This window comes from Apis cerana, linkage group LG1 (assembly GCF_029169275.1).
Source record: "Apis cerana isolate GH-2021 linkage group LG1, AcerK_1.0, whole genome shotgun sequence".
Lineage (NCBI taxonomy): Eukaryota > Metazoa > Arthropoda > Insecta > Hymenoptera > Apidae > Apis > Apis cerana.
Genome location: NC_083852.1, coordinates 333,148 through 351,470, shown reverse-complemented (window position 1 = coordinate 351,470; position 18,323 = coordinate 333,148). Strand labels below are relative to the sequence as shown.

The following is an 18,323-nucleotide window of genomic DNA, read 5'->3' as shown; positions in this document are numbered from 1 at the left end:
CGGCGGTAAGCGGGGAAAATTAAAAGGCTATTGTGACCGTAATTTAACGAGCATCCTCATCGAGTACGAGCGTACGTGCATCCATTATCGGTCGGATTTATCCGGAAAAATATGCTCCTCCGAGGTTACGTTATATGGAAATGACACGTTACGCCTGACACGTTTTGTGCAACGACACTGGATATTCGATAAACACGAATATTCGAAACGCAATCTATTTCCTGGATGTTCCACGCTATTCATCCGAAACCGTGTCGTCTTATTTGCACTGCCAAATGTCGGCAGATTTTTTTCGGAATGAAAACGAAAGATTTTCGTGAAATCCGTCGCCGAAACTTTTGCGGAAGAAACCTGAATATACTTTAAACGCTTCGTTTGAGAAGAGAGCGTGAAAATTTCTTCGATCCTCCATCGATCGCGTATAATCTCTCGTATATCTTGTTTTCTTCTACAGATATTGCCTACTCTTCCGAACGAAACAATGTAACCGTGGATGGAAAGATCGAAGGGGAGAGGAAATGGAGGAGGAAAGAAAGCGGAAAGATGTTCTTTCCCGAGTTTGCCTTTCCTCCTCCCTCTCCATTCCGTTTTTTCATTTCTCTGTTTCGTTAATGAAACCATTAAACACGTCGTCTAAACGGATCTCGTTTCTCGGCCGATCTCATTTTCATCTCGAGAAAGAAAACTCCCCGTACCCCGGACTCTCGCGCTTTTTCGCGCGACTAAAAGGTATCGTGCCGACGAACCGGGTTTATCGTTGCCGATTTAAGTCGTGTCCCGGCAAAATTGCATTATCCCAGTCAGCTGCGCGAAAATTGCGCTGTAAATTCGGATGTACAAAGAAAAACAAACAACAAAAGGGAGTGGAATGGGGGCCGCGAAGTATCCTCTCCCTATCCGTTCCCCCGTTTAAATCTAATCGTACGCATTCCCTCGGAGAAAAATATTACCCTTAGCGGCGAAATAATCCCTTGCAACGCAAAATACCAACGGTTTTTTAAAAAAGAGAGAGAGAAATCTCCTGCTCAATTTGCAACGACAAGGTGGGAAGAAACAACGACCCATATTACACGAATCTTCGTTTCGAAGGCTCGATTCGATCTAGCAAGGAAGGAATTAAGATTCTTTAAGGGGGGAGAAACGAGTGGACGGTGGTAGGTGGCGTGCGAACGCGGCATAAGCCGTTTCTCGTGTCGCCGCGCGCGAGGCGAAAAAGAAAGAAAAAAAGGAGAGAGGCGAAGTGGCGACCGCTTTTATGGGTGAGCGGCCCTTGCCGCGCCGGGAGGAAAATGGCAGAGGAAAAATATTTTCCACCTCGATCTCGAACCGTGGATATGGAAGAAGGAGGTGGCCTCGGTTCGAGTCGAGCATTCGAGCAACGTCGAACAACGACTTGCCGATACGTACGTACCGATACGCGCTACACTATCGGAATAGTTACACGACTTCTTTGAATATCTCGCGAATCCAAGGAACCGGGCTTTATACGTGGGTGTGTTTCCTTCGCTATCGTATAAATTTGAATCGTATTTCTTTTCGATGAATAAAAGACTGGAAATATCAGTGGAATTTAACGAAGAGGGGGAAAAAAAGAAAGAAAAAAGAGGAAAGGGAAGGAAAATTGCAAATTCTCGCGCGTTTTTCTTGAGTTTCAAGAAAACGAGAGTCTCAGGGAGGTGATCGCCTCTTCGCCAACTTCCCTTCGACTTGGAACTCGCGGCTCGGCTCCATTTCGATGAACCATTCATTCATTGTCACATTGTTAACTAACTACCGGTGGCGATCACACCTATCGATTATAACTGGCAAACGGCCGAGCCAGGTGAACATACGCGATATCGTGGCGCAGATGCTCGTCACGTATCCGCATGCGAATCATCGAGTTGCACGCGTTGGAATTTCTTTCGGGGACCCATAAGATTCAGAATGATTATAACGAACCAAGTTCGCGGAACAAACGTCGCATCGATCGTACGTGGAAACGGTTGCCGGTTAAATGGCACCGATCCAACTTCGATGCGCCGCTACTCCTAAGTATTAATTCCAACTTTCCTGCGACACGACGAAAACATGCCCAATTGCACACCGTTTAAAATTCTCCCATTTCGAGCAATCGTTTTCGTTCGTGGCCAGGAAGAAGGGCCAATTTGATTTTTCGCCTTCCTCTCGTCGAGAATTCACGGACAATTGATAAAACTCTTCGAACACTCTTCCCTCCACCTTCCATTCTCTTTATTGGTCGGAAAAAAGTAGAGGAAGAGAGAGGGAGGGAAAAGGAGGCGAGCTCGAACGGAACATCCTCCTCGCGTTCGAAATTAAACGCGCGTGTGGTGAACGCGAACGGGACACGCGGGCGAGCAATCGATAAACTTGACGCCATTTTGATGAAGCGTTAAGCCAAACACGCAGCTACAAACGCAGCCAGCGACACAGATAGCGGATCCCCGGATATATCTGACCGGCTGCTAATCAACGCTTTATTGGCTATAGCCAATTAACGGCTGCAATTGGCACGCGAACAAAGCGAGCACGTTCCAATAGGAACGAGCCGAGGCTTTCCGTTGCGCGTGTGCTTCCTCGTGAACCCCGCCATTGCGAATCGCGCCGAGTATTACCGAATCCCGCGCTAAACAATTCGATTATTCCAACAACCGTGTCCCCGGACCCACGGATTATTCCTCCGTGTCGCCAACCACCGGCCCCTCCGACCCGTCATTACCTCTTTTATGCGCGGAACCAAACCCATCGCGCAACCCTCGTTTATGCACAGAGAGAGAGAGAGAGAAAGAGAGAGCTTTTAACCTTTCCGCTGAAGTACACCGCGTGTTTTAATCCCCAGACTTTCGTTTCGCTTCGCCGTCGATATCTCTCCGCCAAGATGCTGTAATTTGTAATAATGGAATCGAGAAGAAATTGTTCGAGCGATGAAAAACGAAGCGAAATTTCTTTTCATCGCGCGAAAAGAGAATCTGGAAATCGGACATTTCTCACCATTTTCGTGGACAATGTCTAGGGGACGGGGATGAGGAGGTAAATGGTAAAGATCAGTGGTATATTTTTCTTGAGCCGCGGAAAGGATGAAATTGAGACAAAATAACGAGATACTCTCGCGATATAAAGTGGACGTATGAAATTCTGCAGTGGCAGCGCCCTGGGCTATCGTCGTCGCCATCGTCGTCGTCGTCGTCGTCGACGTCGTCGTCGAGAAAGAGAAACACGGAGACCGATATTTTCCTTTTAAGCCTGACGGAATTACGAGATCCTTTGGTGGTGGCACGTGCATAGAAAAACATTAAATAAAATTGTCTCTCCGTAAAAAACTGTTGAATATTTGAAGAATAAGCAGATTGATCCCCCCTGTTTCGGCCTCGGTTAAATATTCACCGATGAATATATATAAAGGGAACAAGAATTTTCGTCGCGCGACGAACCAGGTATAGGCTTTCAATATGCGAGAAGCGAGGAAATAATGCCTCTAAATGTTCTCTTTCCTTTTTCCTTTCCTTTTTTTTTAATAAACATCCTTGCAACGTATCAATTTATCGACGCAAAGAGAAAATTGGAGAAAATTCATTCCGACCAGGATAAAAGTCATTTATATCGCTCGTTCTCAAACAAAACGCTCCTCCCCTTTCTCGTTATACTTTCTCCTTTCCTCGGATCGACAACGAGAAACGAGAGAATAAAGAGAGAGATAAAGAGAGGCAGGTTTCGAAGGACGAGGTGAAAAGTACGAAACGGGGTCGAGCTTCGACCGTGCAGAGAAATGGAAGCGGTCAGACTAACCTCTTCTTGGGAAAACTGCAATCCCCCCCCTCCCTTCCGTACCAACCCTCTCTGCTGCCGTAAACAATGAAAGCTCAAGTGTCCGGCTAGCCTGGAGGGGCTTCTCGAGAAGCAGCGCCGGGACTTCCGGTTGCCCGCTGGAAAATAAATTTACAGCTAAGCTCTGTGCACGAGCCTCGCGCTCGATCTCGGGACTCCGGCCGAAACACCCTCGGAATAAGAGGGTGGAAAAAGATACGATCGTCGTTTGTCAGCCGGGGAGGGAACGGTGGTCGGTCCGGAAAGATTAAGAAAGAAATTCGGCCCGAGTAAATTACGAGGATCGAGGAACGAAGGAACGTTGAAACGTTGAATTATTTACCCTCGAGAGGAGAAATCAAGCCACGAGGCAAACTCGTCACTTTTAACAACCAGCCCTTCTTTGACGAGCGTAATTGTTCGACCAGCTTCGCCAGAGACGCGAATAATAACCGGCGGGGACGAAGTAGTGGAATCCGTCCTCTTCTTCGCGATCTCTCTAACGACAACCCCCTTGTCATCCTCGTAAACGGAGGATTAATCCTTCCATTCTCACCCTTTCGCTATATATATATATATATATATATATATATACATATAGATATATATTCGCTCTTAGAGACTTGACGAGAGTGAAGAGGAATCTTCTTCTTCTTTTTCCTCTTCTTTCTCCTTCTTTCTGCGTTTCTTTCTCCATTCCCTTTCTTCCCGCCGCTTTGAAACGCCGCCATTAGCCGAGCGAGAGCAGAAGTGGCGAGTCGAGGCGACTACGAGTAGCCGAATCATTGGTACGCTTTGTTGTAGAGGCAGAGAGAGGGAGAGAAAGAGAGATCGAACGACTCTGTTGCGACGTCTCCTATGAAACGGGGGATTTTATCCTCGCCTCGGACAAAAGGAAAACACAGCGACCACTTTAGCCGCTAATGGACTGCCGATTAATTAAACACGGTCTGGTGAGCCTCCAAGCGTTCATCCTTGTTTACCGTGCCAACCGATCCCCCCACGGCAAATCCCCTGTTTTGCACCCCTCCCCCTATTATGCCGCGTGTATCGCGAACCGCGCGCGCCGCTGACGATAAATCCGGAACGCGTTTCAACACCTTCGACATCGCGATGAAAAAACTTTCCCTCCTACGATTTACTTTTCACCGATCGGTAATTTTCTTTCTCTCAAGGGTTTATCGTTTATCAAGGGTTTATCGCTTTCGTGAGCAAGTATCGTGAGATTATCCGAAATTTTCGAACGACAAATATTTCGTAAATATCGCTGCGACCGCGACAAAGCCGACAATCTTTGTTCGTCAAGCACCCGTATCCACCGTTAATCCGAATAAACGTGTACTCGTGGACGGCGCGCAAATCCCGCCGCGCGTCCACGTTTCTCCCGTTCAACCTCTGCGGATGCATCTTGGAGGGAGTGCCCCTAAATCAGAGGGATCCGCGGCTGCCCCGTCGGGCGAGACGGTCACACGGAATAATTATTCCGGCGAATTTGCATGCTGATTTTGAGGTCACGTTTACCCGGCTCCGGCCGCGGCCTACACCGCCCTTCCGCGTTTCCAGCGGACAAACCAGCCATTCACCGCCTCGTATTATTGATGAGGACGTTCCCTATGCGCGTAAACCTGGATCGCGGTCGGGGAAGAAGTTTCGATTCGATTGGAGTTCCCATCCCGGGCTTCAATTTATACCTGCGACGGTTTACGCTCCAGTGGGATGAATTCCTAGCTCGGATTCGATACGATAAATCGGCAACATTTCGGGGGAAAGAAAAGGGAACGAAAGTTAGAATTACGAGAAACGATCGGCCGTTCGAGGGAAACGAGGCTTTGCGCCGGCTATTTAAAACGCGTGTAGACTTGAAACGAGATCGAGTTTAGTTTCGTCGCGTTGGTGAGATCCGTTGGCCCGCTGATTTCCGCGTCATTTCGACCCGACGATTCGATAGACCGATCAACGAATGGAAATGATGGCGGCTCGAGAGGTTGGAAATCGTGCGTCAAGGCGCTAGAATAATCGGTCGAAAATCAGACTAGGGAAAATAGAATGATCGAAACGCGGTTTGATTGCAACCGGTCATCGCGCGGCGCGTATTTTCGAGTATACGATCGATTTCGGCCGAACCGCAACGATCGCCGCGGTGATTTCGTCGCGGGAAATACGATTACAGGATAGAATCCATACCCGTGATTTCAAGTCTGCGTTCGAGCTTATCGGCTTATCTGTCCCGATTATTCATCTCCCCTCCCCCTCGACGATTTATTCGCCAGTCCCAACGGCGAATGAAACGGAAATTCAATCGTACGAGCTCATTAAAATTAAAAAAAGGAAAAATTCGAATAACTCGGGAAATAATGGTTTGCGATTTTTGAGGAGCGAACGATCGTTCGCGATTAATCTTGCCGTTTAAAACGCTTTTCTGTTCGTCTCGATGCGATTCTCGAGATATCGCGTAAAGGAAGGGAAAAGGTAGTAATTTTTAATCGTTCGTTATCTCCAATGTCCAGACGAGCGATAGACGCGTTCCCAGGAGAAGAAAATGTAGGTCACTCGGTCATTTCGTAGCGAAGCACACCACGGATGCATTGTATCTCGGCTAATCGTTCGAGGATGAATCGAAAAGCGACTCGGATGGCACAATTTTCTCCGATACGCGAAAGATCTCGCTTCTCTCACTCTGATCGAACGCTAACAATTTATCGTTGCGACGTAACAAATTTATTACGCGATATCTTCAAAATTGAAGAATGAAACGAGATCGAGTTACGACTTTGTTCCTATCTTCGCATCGATCGCGACTAGCGCGATATTAAAAAACTTGCGAGTGTAGAAGAAAGTTCGTAGACGTTACGCAGCCGTATATCATATCTGTAAACATAAGCGGAAATTATTATTTATCGCAACCCCTTCGAAACCTGTGCCCCACTCGGAAGACACTTTTAAGAACTTATTCGTCAAACCACGTTTCGTCCGCATTTGCGTAAAATTGCCAAGATGCGATACTCGAACTCAACCGAATGCAAAAAAAAAAAAAAAATGTATAAATATTATAACGCAAGTGGATAATCGATCGGGATTAAAGAAAATGTCGAGCATTCCGAAGGACGAACGAATCCTTTTAAGAGAAATAAACCGATCCGGAGTGTCGGCGGTTATAAAGTCTCGACGTTTTCCTCCTTTTCTAGCAATTTTTTCCCCCACCCATTCCCAAGTGGATCGTTGTCGTGACGTAAAGTTGATCTTCGCGGGAAAAGGAGTTGGCGAGACATTAAATATACTCGTCCATAGGAGGAGCGGGCGCTCGAGAACGGCGACGATTTATCATTCGTCGCCACCGGATGGAAAAACGTATTCTCTCCCACCGTTTCCCACCGTTTTCTTTCACGACGCTCGTATCGCGTCCCGAGAAAGGGGCCACGAGGATCGATCCATCCGTCGCGCGGGACGAATTACCTGCCAACGCGCCACCCAAACAGATATTCGCTCCTGAAAAAGAAACATTTCACCTGTCCCGTTGTCGACGTTTCTTAAACGTTTCGCCCAACCTACCCACCTGCCGCTGCTCCACGCACTTTCGATCCCAATCTCACCACGCTACCGAACCGTATTCGATCAACGTCCCACCGATTAAACCTCGTTCGACTTTTCGGCTAAGTCGGATTATCATCGGAAGAAGAGTGCTACGATTTCTCCGTTTCGAAACGTCGAGGAAGGAACGTCGAGTTGAAGGAAGGAATAGAAATATTAAAATCTTGAGCTATCGTAGCCGTCCTCGACCGTGAAATTTCTCCTGGATATCGACGTCGGATCGCGTCGAATTTATGCCAATTTATTCGGTGGAAGAGCACCACCGCGACGATAATATCGCGAATATGGACTTTACGACAGCGTCTCGCGGAAAGAGGCTTAATTTATCACCGTCCAATCATTTATCATCGAAAACGCCAAACTTCCCCCTTCCCCCGTTTCCCTCGCCAACTTCACGTCTCCGGAAAACTTTCGGGCGGGTGTGTTTCTCTTGCGGGGGGAGAGGGTTCCTCGATTCAGGGACGGGGTGGCACGTGACGAGAAACAATGAGGCGAACAATGAGTCGGGTCCCGACAATGCCGTCCCTCCAAATCTCTCCGCGCCGCTTGCCAAAATCCTTCGGGCCTTTCTTGCGTCGCGCTCCTACATTCGTCCTCCCCGTAATTTTCCCCTCACCACTTATATTCCACGTTACATTTGACGTAGCTTGATGCATTACTCGCGCCGTTGTCTGTGCATTTTTTGCCGATTCTTGACTTTTTGCTTTTTCCTCTTTCTCCTCGCGAAAAAACAACCCCTTTGATTAATCACGTTCCGTTATTATAACCGTCGCAGCCGTGCATTTACAGCGAATAAATCGCGTTCCCTCGAATACACGTCTTGGTTAATTTGATTTAGAAAACTCGTATTCTCGGCTACGTTTATCTCGAATCGAAAAGTTATAGAAAAAAATATCACGCGAAACGGTGGATATTTCTGTCCGTATACACGGTTTCACGGTGAAATTTTTTCGCGGATAAAGAAGGAAAAATTAGATAGAGAGTCGGGAAACGTTACCACGTCTCTCCACGGACTCGTAAAGAATATCCCTGAGGCGCAGCATTTGAGATAGCATAGAATATTACCGCGTTATTTTTCGACATTTTTCTTAAAATACGCCCCTCTCCCCGATAAAGACCCAGTTCGTTGCTAATGTACGCGAAACCGCTCGTTTCTCCTCGCGTTACGAAAACGATACCTTTTCCCCTTATTTCGAATATCTGAAAACAATTAAATGACGTCGTTTCGTGCATTCCATTTTCCTTTATCGATCGAAACACGGTAATCGACGCGAGTTGCTTAATCGCGAGTAATCACAAGAGAATGGACGCGAAATTAGACACGTCGGAAGGACGTTCACGTTATTTCACGCCTTCGAGGGCAACGAAACCGTAAGGGCGGAATCCTCGAGGAAGAAACAACAGGGGATTCGCAGGAAGAAGAAATATCTACGAATATACCGCGTTTTGATCTTTGCTCGTCGTTCGTGAAATACGAGATTCGGTGTCGAGAAGTCGGAAGGATGCGTAAAAGAAAGAAAAGAAAAGAAAAGAAAGAACGAAAGAGAGGATTATCGGTTAAAGTTTACGCACGAAAATCGTAAGGACGGGTGTTGGCACAAAGGGAGAGCGGCGGTTTGGCTGGCCGTAAGGCAGAGCGGAGCAAGAAGCTTTTGCTCAAACGTAGACAAACAAGCAAGAGAAACACGACTATCCCTCCGGTTAATGGAGGCGCACTGTTTACCGGACTCACCGGCGGTAAGTCCTCTTGCGAATCCCGTTGTCATAATCACCGCTATTTGCTTGATTAGCAACGGTAATTACGTTCTGTGTGTGCACACGAGCTTACATACTCGACAATCCGCACCGTAAATTTGTACCGTCAACAATGCTCAAAATTTCCCTACCTCTCCACCCCCTGAAAAGGCCAATTAAAATTAATCAGATTCGCGTACCGTCGTTACTCGTTCCGCTGCATCTACCAGCACCGTCTTACGCCTGGCGCGAACAACAGACAACGATCGATAACGCCTCTCTGACCGCGATGGAATGAAACGGGAAATGGAAAATATCGTTTCGATATTACGAGCGAGAAATCGTACGGGGGGAGAAGCAAAAGAGAACGATTCGAATCGGATGAACAAGGGCCGGAAACCAAATTGTATCGCTTTTCGATAATGCTCGTCGTCATCGTGCACGTCGTTTTCCCCGAAACTCGTCCCCGCCGTTCCAAGAATTTCCTCGAACAGCGTACTTGAAAAAAAAAAAAAAAAGAAAAAAGAAAGAGAAACCTCGACTATAAGGAATCGAGAAATCATTCCGTCTACCGTCCACCGCGAGAGTGGAGGCCGTCGTGGAGGAAAACAGGGGATGGAACGAAGGGGCGCGATCGAGGTAACGAAAATTCGATCGTTTGCCTCGAGAAGAGGATGCCGTGGATGCGGTCGGACGATTCTCTCTCTCTCTCTCTCTCTCCAGATGGCGGCGGTGGTGGTGGTCGACTGGAATTGATCCACCGCAGGATTATATAGGGAAGCTGGGCGGGTCGTTAACACGAGCCCTTTACCAACATCTCCTCCCACGATCCTGACACACAATGCAGGCTACCTTGGCGGCGCGATCGTTTTATTAGAAACGCCACGTCAGCTTCCGTGGTAACGGAGACACCTCGGCAATAACGGCGACAGCTCGTTACAACGTTGATAAAGCGCCGCGTGCGGCTAAGCCTCGACGACGAGCCACCACCACCACCACGGCAACCACCACGGATCACGGCCACGAGCAACAACGGGTGAAAAGTTTGCGAGTATCCGCGCAACTTTCGCAACGGCGTCCCCTCCCCCCCCTCTGATCGAAACGAAATCGAATACTAATTTCCTAAGGGATCGAGATTCCTACGATTTTCGAAACCCTTCGAAAGTAGGCCGTTGTTTATTTTCGAAAATATTAGTTTCGCGTGATTTCGATTTAGAAACGTATCAATCCAAGTTTCCGAGTAAATTTCTACCAAACATTTGCGCCAGGATTATCTCTGCCAGGACACCAAATATTTGACATTCGGATGTACACACGCTACAATCTGTACTCGCCCATAGTCATTAATAAACAGGGGTAAATTTAATCCAACCTGTCCGACATTAACGATTAATCCTTCGCTCTCGCGCGAGGAGCCGTTTCGAAAGCGCCGCTGCGATATTCCCTCGTATCGAAAAATTACTGCAAAAAAAAAGAAAGGAAAAAAAAAAAAAGGATCACGAAACGACACCGTAATTTAAAACATTTCCCTCCCCCGGAAGAAAAGAAAGGAAGGAGAGAAAAAAGATTATTGGGGAAGTGGCGTGTTCTCCAACCACGAGTATTACGTTAAAGTCGCTTCTTACGTCCAAAGCCTTTTTCATGGCCAATGCATGACCCCTGGAAGAGAGGTCTCTATAAGGGAACGGTGGCACGCGATCCATCTTTCATGAAACGCATACCGCGGCGTGCAAACCGTCGCGCCGCAGCAATAACGACGGCTTACAGGCATAAAGTCCGCCTCCTCTCTCTTCTTTTCCCCGTTGAGAAACGGCCAGCGACGGGGTTGAAGGGGGAGCCTTACTTCCGCCGAGGTTCCCGAATTCCCGCGAGATTGAACCCAAGGTCGGCTATACCACCAACGTGCCGCTAATATTGCCAAGGAACCGCATCTATCCGAATAACTTCACCCTATATATTTTCTCTTCGAATTACCCGCTCGAGCGGAAGGAAGACGCGCGTCGATTGTTCGTCGATTGGGCAACCGATCCGATCGTTCCTCGAGATCTGTGAAAACCGCTGTCCTCGCATCGCGATATTAGTATTGGAATATATGAAATCGATCTCGAAATGGATCTCGATCAGTTTCTTTCCACTCTTAGTCATCGAGTTGGATGATTCGGTGATCTCCAAAGTTGGGTAATTATTCGGTATTCGAGGAGGAGGAGGAAGGTAAATATTGGACAGCGGTGATTTCGAGTTGTCGAAATATATATACGCTAATAATGGCTAAAACGTGCCTACGTTCGATCTATATTCAAAATATTGCGAATTCTGGGTATCGAGATGGTATATCGATATCGATACAACGGCACGTTTAAACGGGATTTTAATTCCGATGTATAAATGAAGAAATCAATCGTATTAATGTAAACCGGATGTTCGTACGCCATTCAATTTACACGGCAGAACCGATTAAACGTAAATGAAGCCACTTTAATACAGATACGCGGCATCGTATCCAACATTCATTACGACCCAATTGGAATCCGCGCGGCGGTCCGATGGAATTTCGAAATTTCATTGAAAAGTCAACCGCGTTTAGAATCCTCGATCGCGCGATATCGCCAACTCTCGATTCGCTTCTACGAACTTATCCCGCGACTGAACTTACGAACGGCGGATATATCGATATAGAATTTCGTTAACGATAAACGTACGCGTTCTTTTAAACGCGAATGAAAGGTCGGAACGAAAAAAAAAAAAAACGAGCAAAGCGATACATTATACTGGATTTTGCGAATCCGTTCATCGCGTATCTTTCGCAGTCACGCTCCGCGCCCGACGATTTGTCTCTCGCGACGTCAATCGTCGATCCGCGTTCATTCGCGCCATTCACGGAACATTTCCATAAAAATGTGCATAAAAAAAGAAGGAGGGGAAATGGGAAATCCGATTAATCCGACCGATGAAACGCGGCGTACTTTTTTTTTCCGTGGAAAAAATCGAAATTAGATTTTCGCAGTCACGCGAAATCTAATTAACGAGTCAACGAGCGAAACGATAATCGTCGTTTTCGACGAAAATTTTATTCGACTATGCCGATGAAAAAAAAAAAAAACGTACATCTGGCTGAATATTACACGTATGTATACGTTGGTATTGTTTGTCGGAGAAAGGCGCAATTTGAATGCGCGGATACGCGTACACGGCCGGTGGAAAAATAATCGCGAAACGAGAATTGGCGGGCGGAAGTGGCGTTATCGATGAACCAGTTCCGAGGCGGAAACGGGGGCAATCGGTGCTCGGGAATTAAGATTTGTCGCTCCCTCGGGAGCGTCGCGTCGTTATTCTCGATCAAACCTGGCCGCCCGCGTTTCCGTGTCACGGATCCGCCTCCGTTTTACGATCGTCCCGCGAACGACAGGGTTACGTACGCGTTAACCTCGTTCCACCAACATTCGCCTCACCCCGGAGATCGAATCGCTGATTCCGAAATATTTCCTTCTCCGCGATCGATACACGCCAATTTCCCCTTTCAACAGAAACAAAGTCCTAAATATCCTTCTTTTTTGCGCGTCCAGTTTATCTCGAATTCGCGAAAATACGCGAATACGTTGCTGATCGTTCGTCAGAAACGAAGCGTGGATGGGAAAAAGAAATTGTCCGCTTCATCGACTGCGCCCTCCGAATCGACGAATTTCGAAGAATTTCGCAAGAGCGAAGAAGAGAGAGATAGAGAGAGCGGGATTCGGGGGATGGCGCGATCACCGGGGAATCTGGTCCGGATGAAAACAAAAATCGGGTTTAGCCCGGGCCGATCGTGCAGAAGGTAGAAACTCGATTTAAAGCGCGACACGCGACACGCACCGGCGATAACCACCATGGTTAACGACATTTCCCCGTTGGCGCGTCGAGCAGCGAGTAATTTGATTGCATTGGGACAGGATGTGGGCAGGGCGGACGGTGAAAACGGAAGGGAGAACGGCGAGCGACAAGGAAATGGGAATAACATATTCGCGGCTTTGATAATACGCGCGGAGAATGGGATCAAATTTTCCGTTTCGCCGCGTAAATGCACCGGATCCGCCACTTTTTCCCCATATTTTCCTCCCTCGATAGAACGCGCCCGCGCGCACACTCGACCAAAGAAAAGAGTTTGTTTCAAACAAGGATTCCAATAGCTTTCCAACGAATTTTTCTTCTTTCTTCTTTTTTCACGGCTCCCGTTTTCACGACTTTATAAAACTGTTATCTTTCGCGCGATTCTTCCACCAGAGTTTTTATTTCCGTTCCGATACCGTCTCGTCGATGCGACGCGATTATTCGCCGACCAGAGAGAAAATTGGAGGCGTATATAACATTTTAATATCGCTTTCTCAGAGGGGATTGCTATCAATCACGTGCTCGTCGTAATCGCGGGCTGACCTCGTCCAAGCGATTCGATCCAAACAAACCGTTCTACTCCCACACTTTTTTTTTCGTGCGCAATTTCACTGCTCGATCTTGATCATCGACGAAATTATCCTATTATTCCACTCCCCTCGTGCAACGCTTGAATCGAGGCCTCGATTCCGCCAAGGTTGAACGAGATGGAGGAAAAGCGACGGAGAGGCGCCGATCATCGAGCCGCTTCGACGCGCAAAAACAAGGAGTGACGGGGAGGCTGGCTCGTGTCCGATTAATCGACACTCGCTCGAAATCGGAGCTGTATCACTTTGTGTCCGCTCGACACAGGCGTCGCATTGACGCGTACCGTCTTCGATTAAGGGAATCAAAGTAATCGCACTTCGAATCGAGCGCGAACGAAGATGCCATCCGCCAAGTATACAAACTCGTGTCTCTCGCTCGAACGCGGTTCCACTCCATCTGCACTCCAGCAGTTGGGCGATCCTTTGCGATTCACTGGTGAATCGAACGTTAGCAGAGAGAGAGAGAGGGAGAGGGAGAGAAAGAAACGTTTTCATTCCTTTCGAGCCTGTACATCCATTCTCGTGTATTTTTAAATTCGGATCTCTCATCCGTCATATTCAACGGATACGTAATTCGTATCATTCGCGTGGCGGTATTGTACGCAAATAGGTTGTAAAAGCGAACCCGTTGCTCGCAAATCGTATTTATCGCTGACAACGAACAAAAACGAGAGGGATTCTCGTTGCTCCAATAATAACAACGATAATAATAATAATAATAATAATAAAGGTAATCGGAATAATTACGGCGAAGCTAAAACGAGCGATGACGCGAGTTCATTGACGAGAGCAGGGAATGCCGTTTGAAAAGAAAAATTCGTAATGAAAAGAATAATACATGGCGGCGAGCCGCATCTCGAACAATGCTTCGTTTCACGTCCGACTTGGCCGCAAGATGAAAGACTTGGAATAACGTGGAATAACAAGGACGTTCATCGACCAAACGCGCTTATTATTATCGGATGGATAAATATCTCTGGTATAAATACGCCTACCATTTTTACGTCTCGCGTGCCAACGAGACTGTACAATCGTTCGATTAATTACGAAGAAAGATTCTCCCTCCGAATGGCTCGGACGCTTTCGGGACGAGTTGAAAAAATAAATAAATAAACGTGACTTTTTTTTTCTTTGTCCAATTAAATCGAATATATATATGTATATATATTCCTTCCAATAAAATCATAATTTCGATTCAACTTCAAAGCAAATCGGATTCTCGAATTCTGTCGATATTTCATGGTTTACGAGCAATGGTTGGTCGTAAAAGAGGATGGCGATGCGTATTCGTCTCCCACGAACGCTCTTTATCCTCTCAATTTCTTCTCCGATGCTCCTTCGCCCTCTCCAACCTCCAGATATCCTCCATTTTTCTCTTTCTCGGGGTATACGTCCAGAAGCCGACAGACAGCCGCTCGCTCGATTGGAACAACCGTCAACGAGATTAAGACGAATTCTCGATAGCCGGTCGTCGCGATTCATCCTCGAAAATTTAGCTCGAGATCGGTTCGCTCTTCGGGCTAATTCTCGATAAGGGTCGTCCTGTCGAGTCCTCCATTTGCATCCCATCATCGTTTCCAACCTCCAATGTTTTGATTCTGCCGTTCGGAGGATTGTGTTGTTCGAGGCCAACAGAGAAGAGGATGTTTCCTTCCTTCGAAAAACGTGCGTTTTTCTTTCCATTATATCCAACGAATTAATTAATCGCGAAAAGATACGAAAAGATAAGCCTCGACGACAGACGCTCCTCTATTTTGGAAATTCGGAAACAGAGTTAAAGTTTTAACGATATAACTGGTTTTATCTTTGTACGTTTGGAGGATCGGTTTGACAAATTACAGAGAGAGGCTTTGAGCAAAAACGGGGAAGATCGACGATTCGGTAGAAAAATGCGGTTACTTTGTTTCACGGTTGAACCCGTCTTCTTCTACGCCCCGTCCTTCGTTCCGTCTTCCCCGATCAACTACGGAAATCGGGTCGCGATTAAAATTCTAAAGCGAGCTGGCAGAGACAAGAACAATTTAGTCTAATTGTCGGAGACAAGTATGATAAGTGACACAGTGTTATACAACAAGTCGGATTCTAGAACGATCCCCGACCCGCGTTCGCATTCCGACCGGAGGAGAGATAATATTTTATCCTTCGAAGGAGGCGAATCCCTCCTTTTTCCTTCCTTTTTATTTCTCCTTTTCTTTTCCTTCATCGATTATTTCGTTCCTCGTCGCACGAATTCAGAATTGAACAAGCTTATTTCGTTCGAATGTCGAAAAATTAGGATTCAAAGTCGTTGAACGTTCCATCCTCTTTGAATAATAAAATCGTATCGCGTCTCCTTTTAAACCGAGATCCGTCATTGTTCGGCGAGCGTAAAACCTTTTCTCGGCGAATTCTACACCTCTCGCCAAGATTACCCCCCTTTTCCTCGCGTTTCCGGTCCGGATGAATTTCATCCTCGCGAGCTCTGAAATCCGGTAACGCGTGGCTCCGCCACCTTAAGAAAACGCCTCGAGAATCGGCTTTCTCCCGTGCTGATACACGGTGTCGATTTCATACCGGCCGGCCGCTCCCTCTCAAACTCTTCTCGACGTCGGGTCGACGCCCGACGTCCCGTGCGCGGGGTCGTCCACCTAAACGCGACGTCGCTTCAATTTCCAATCGCCGTTTCTCTCTTCCTTCCTTCCTTCCTTCCTTTCGAACCGAATCTCCACCATACTTTCTTCGCCGTCCACCGTCTCTATCGACCGATCGATCCAACGGATCTTCCAAGTCTAATAAGAATCCATTCTCGGACCTTTCCAACCCACGAGATCCTTGCTTTACATCCAACGTCGTTCAATGGCTTCTCTCGAAGAGAAACATTCGTTGAATTTCAACGGAGGGCTCCCGAGTGGTAGTTTCGATAGATTCGAGGCGGGCGGAAAGTAGTCGTTGGACGGAAAATTGATACCGCATTTTTGTTATCGCCACGCATCGTTCGATCGTATCGGGCGTAATTCAGGCGGGCCGAGGCATCCTCTCGTCTTCGTAAATCTCGCTTCCGAAAGATGTTATCGGCGATAATTTAATTTATCCCGGAAAACGTGTGCGCGCTTATCTCGAACCAGGCTTTTCACCAAACATAGAATGTATGCGCGATGAGATGTAACTCGATGAAATAATAGGAGGAAAGTAGGTTAAAAGTACGGCCGTTAATCAAAGGGCTAGGATCATACGTGTATTTTAAGCGGTAGTTACGCCTCTTAGCAAAAACCTCTCCCAGCTGTGGCAGAAAATTTCTTATCTAAGCGGTTCCGCTATTTTCTTCGGATTCCGTTAAAATCCAAACCGTGCAAAAATCTTATCTCGTTCAAAGTTTTCCGATATCTTTGCAACAATTCACACGATAAATTCGTTAAAAAGGAAGAGATTTGTTAAAAAGTATTATTACTACTATTATTATTTAAACATGTCCGAGAGAAGAACGAATCTCAAATTAACAAATTCTCGTCCAAGAGGAGAAGATATTCTCTCGGAAAAAGAGAGAGAAAAAGAGAGACAGAAAAAAACGTTTCGAGACGAGAAACACCAGAGACACTTTCGAAGGAGGATCGAGCGCGAATCGGTTGGGATGAGCTCGCGGTTGTGAGCAAGCCTTAAGGCCCGTTCCTCGCAGCGAAATCATGGCGGGGATGGCCCTCGTCCGGTTCTCCAACCTAGTAGAGACCAGGTTTGCCAGTGGCGGCGATGCGTTTGCGGCGTCTGCTTCTGCGCATCGTCCCGATCGTTTTATTCTCCTTTTATTTCGAAACGCATCGGCGAATTTCGAAATTTCGAACCGATAAATCGAGCGGAGAACCGAGTGTTCCTTCGTCTCTCTTTTTTTTTTATCGAGGACGAAAGGAAAAAAGAGTGAAAACTTGTTGCGTGTACGCTTGGTTGGCGCGAATCCGTGATCAAAGTTGATTCGAACGAACGCGTATCCGAGGTGTGCCCGAGCTTTCTTGGAAAAACGTTTTTCCATGGGTGAGGATTTCATGGGTGAATCGGAGCATCAATCGGAACGGTGAGTGGCTCGTTTCTTTCCGATCGGTGATCCTAACGGCCGCCTATAATCATCCGCCAAACGGCGCCATCAACCGGATCGAAAACTCGATTTCAGCTCCATCTCGAGCAATCTTCGAAAGAGAATCCGTCCTTTCACGAAATACGGAAAGATAGTGCGCGCGACATCCTTGTTTCTCGACGAGATCATTAGGGGACGCTGTATGAAATTGCGTTTATTTTATGGTTACGAGTAGAACCAGCTATTTCGGTAAACGGCGACGCTCTCGGGTTATTAGAATGAATCGTAGGATTTTCCAGAGAACCCGTTCTTCTTAGCAGAGTTGCGGGATTTACGGGAGTTTTCAGAAGCGACGACTCGGCTTAAGAGTTTTACGGTATTCTCGCATCTCGTCAACGTGATTACATTCGAAATTCCTTCGTTTCGAATTACATCTTCACGATTTTTCCAAAAGATTTCTCCAAAACAAGTACTGTATATTTCGTCGACATCTGGTTACTCGATAAATAAATCGAATCGCTACTAATGTCTATATCGTTTGAAACCATTGTTAAGTGAACAACCGCATAAATTCACGAAAAACGCAAAATTTTCAGCGTTTCGAGTGTATTCGCGTTCTAAAAATATATATATAAAAAAAAAAAAAAAAAGGAAAAAAAACACCATTAAACTTTTCGATTCGCGATAGCGTAAAAAATTGAAGA

At 46.8% G+C, this 18,323-nt stretch overlaps 2 protein-coding genes across 17 annotated transcripts in view; one reads left to right on the top strand and one right to left on the bottom strand.

Moving 5' to 3' along the window:
- LOC107992715 (E3 ubiquitin-protein ligase MYCBP2) overlaps positions 1 to 18,323 on the bottom strand; it is a 175,394-nt gene that overhangs the window by 78,935 nt on the left and 78,136 nt on the right. The window lies entirely within an intron of this gene.
- Positions 17,296 to 18,323, top strand: part of LOC107992717 (uncharacterized) — a 68,780-nt gene continuing 67,752 nt past the window's right edge. Inside the window, exon 1 of the mRNA XM_062083111.1 lies at positions 17,296 to 17,619. The gene's annotated coding sequence lies outside the window, so the exon portion shown is untranslated. The remainder of the gene's footprint in view (positions 17,620 to 18,323) is intronic.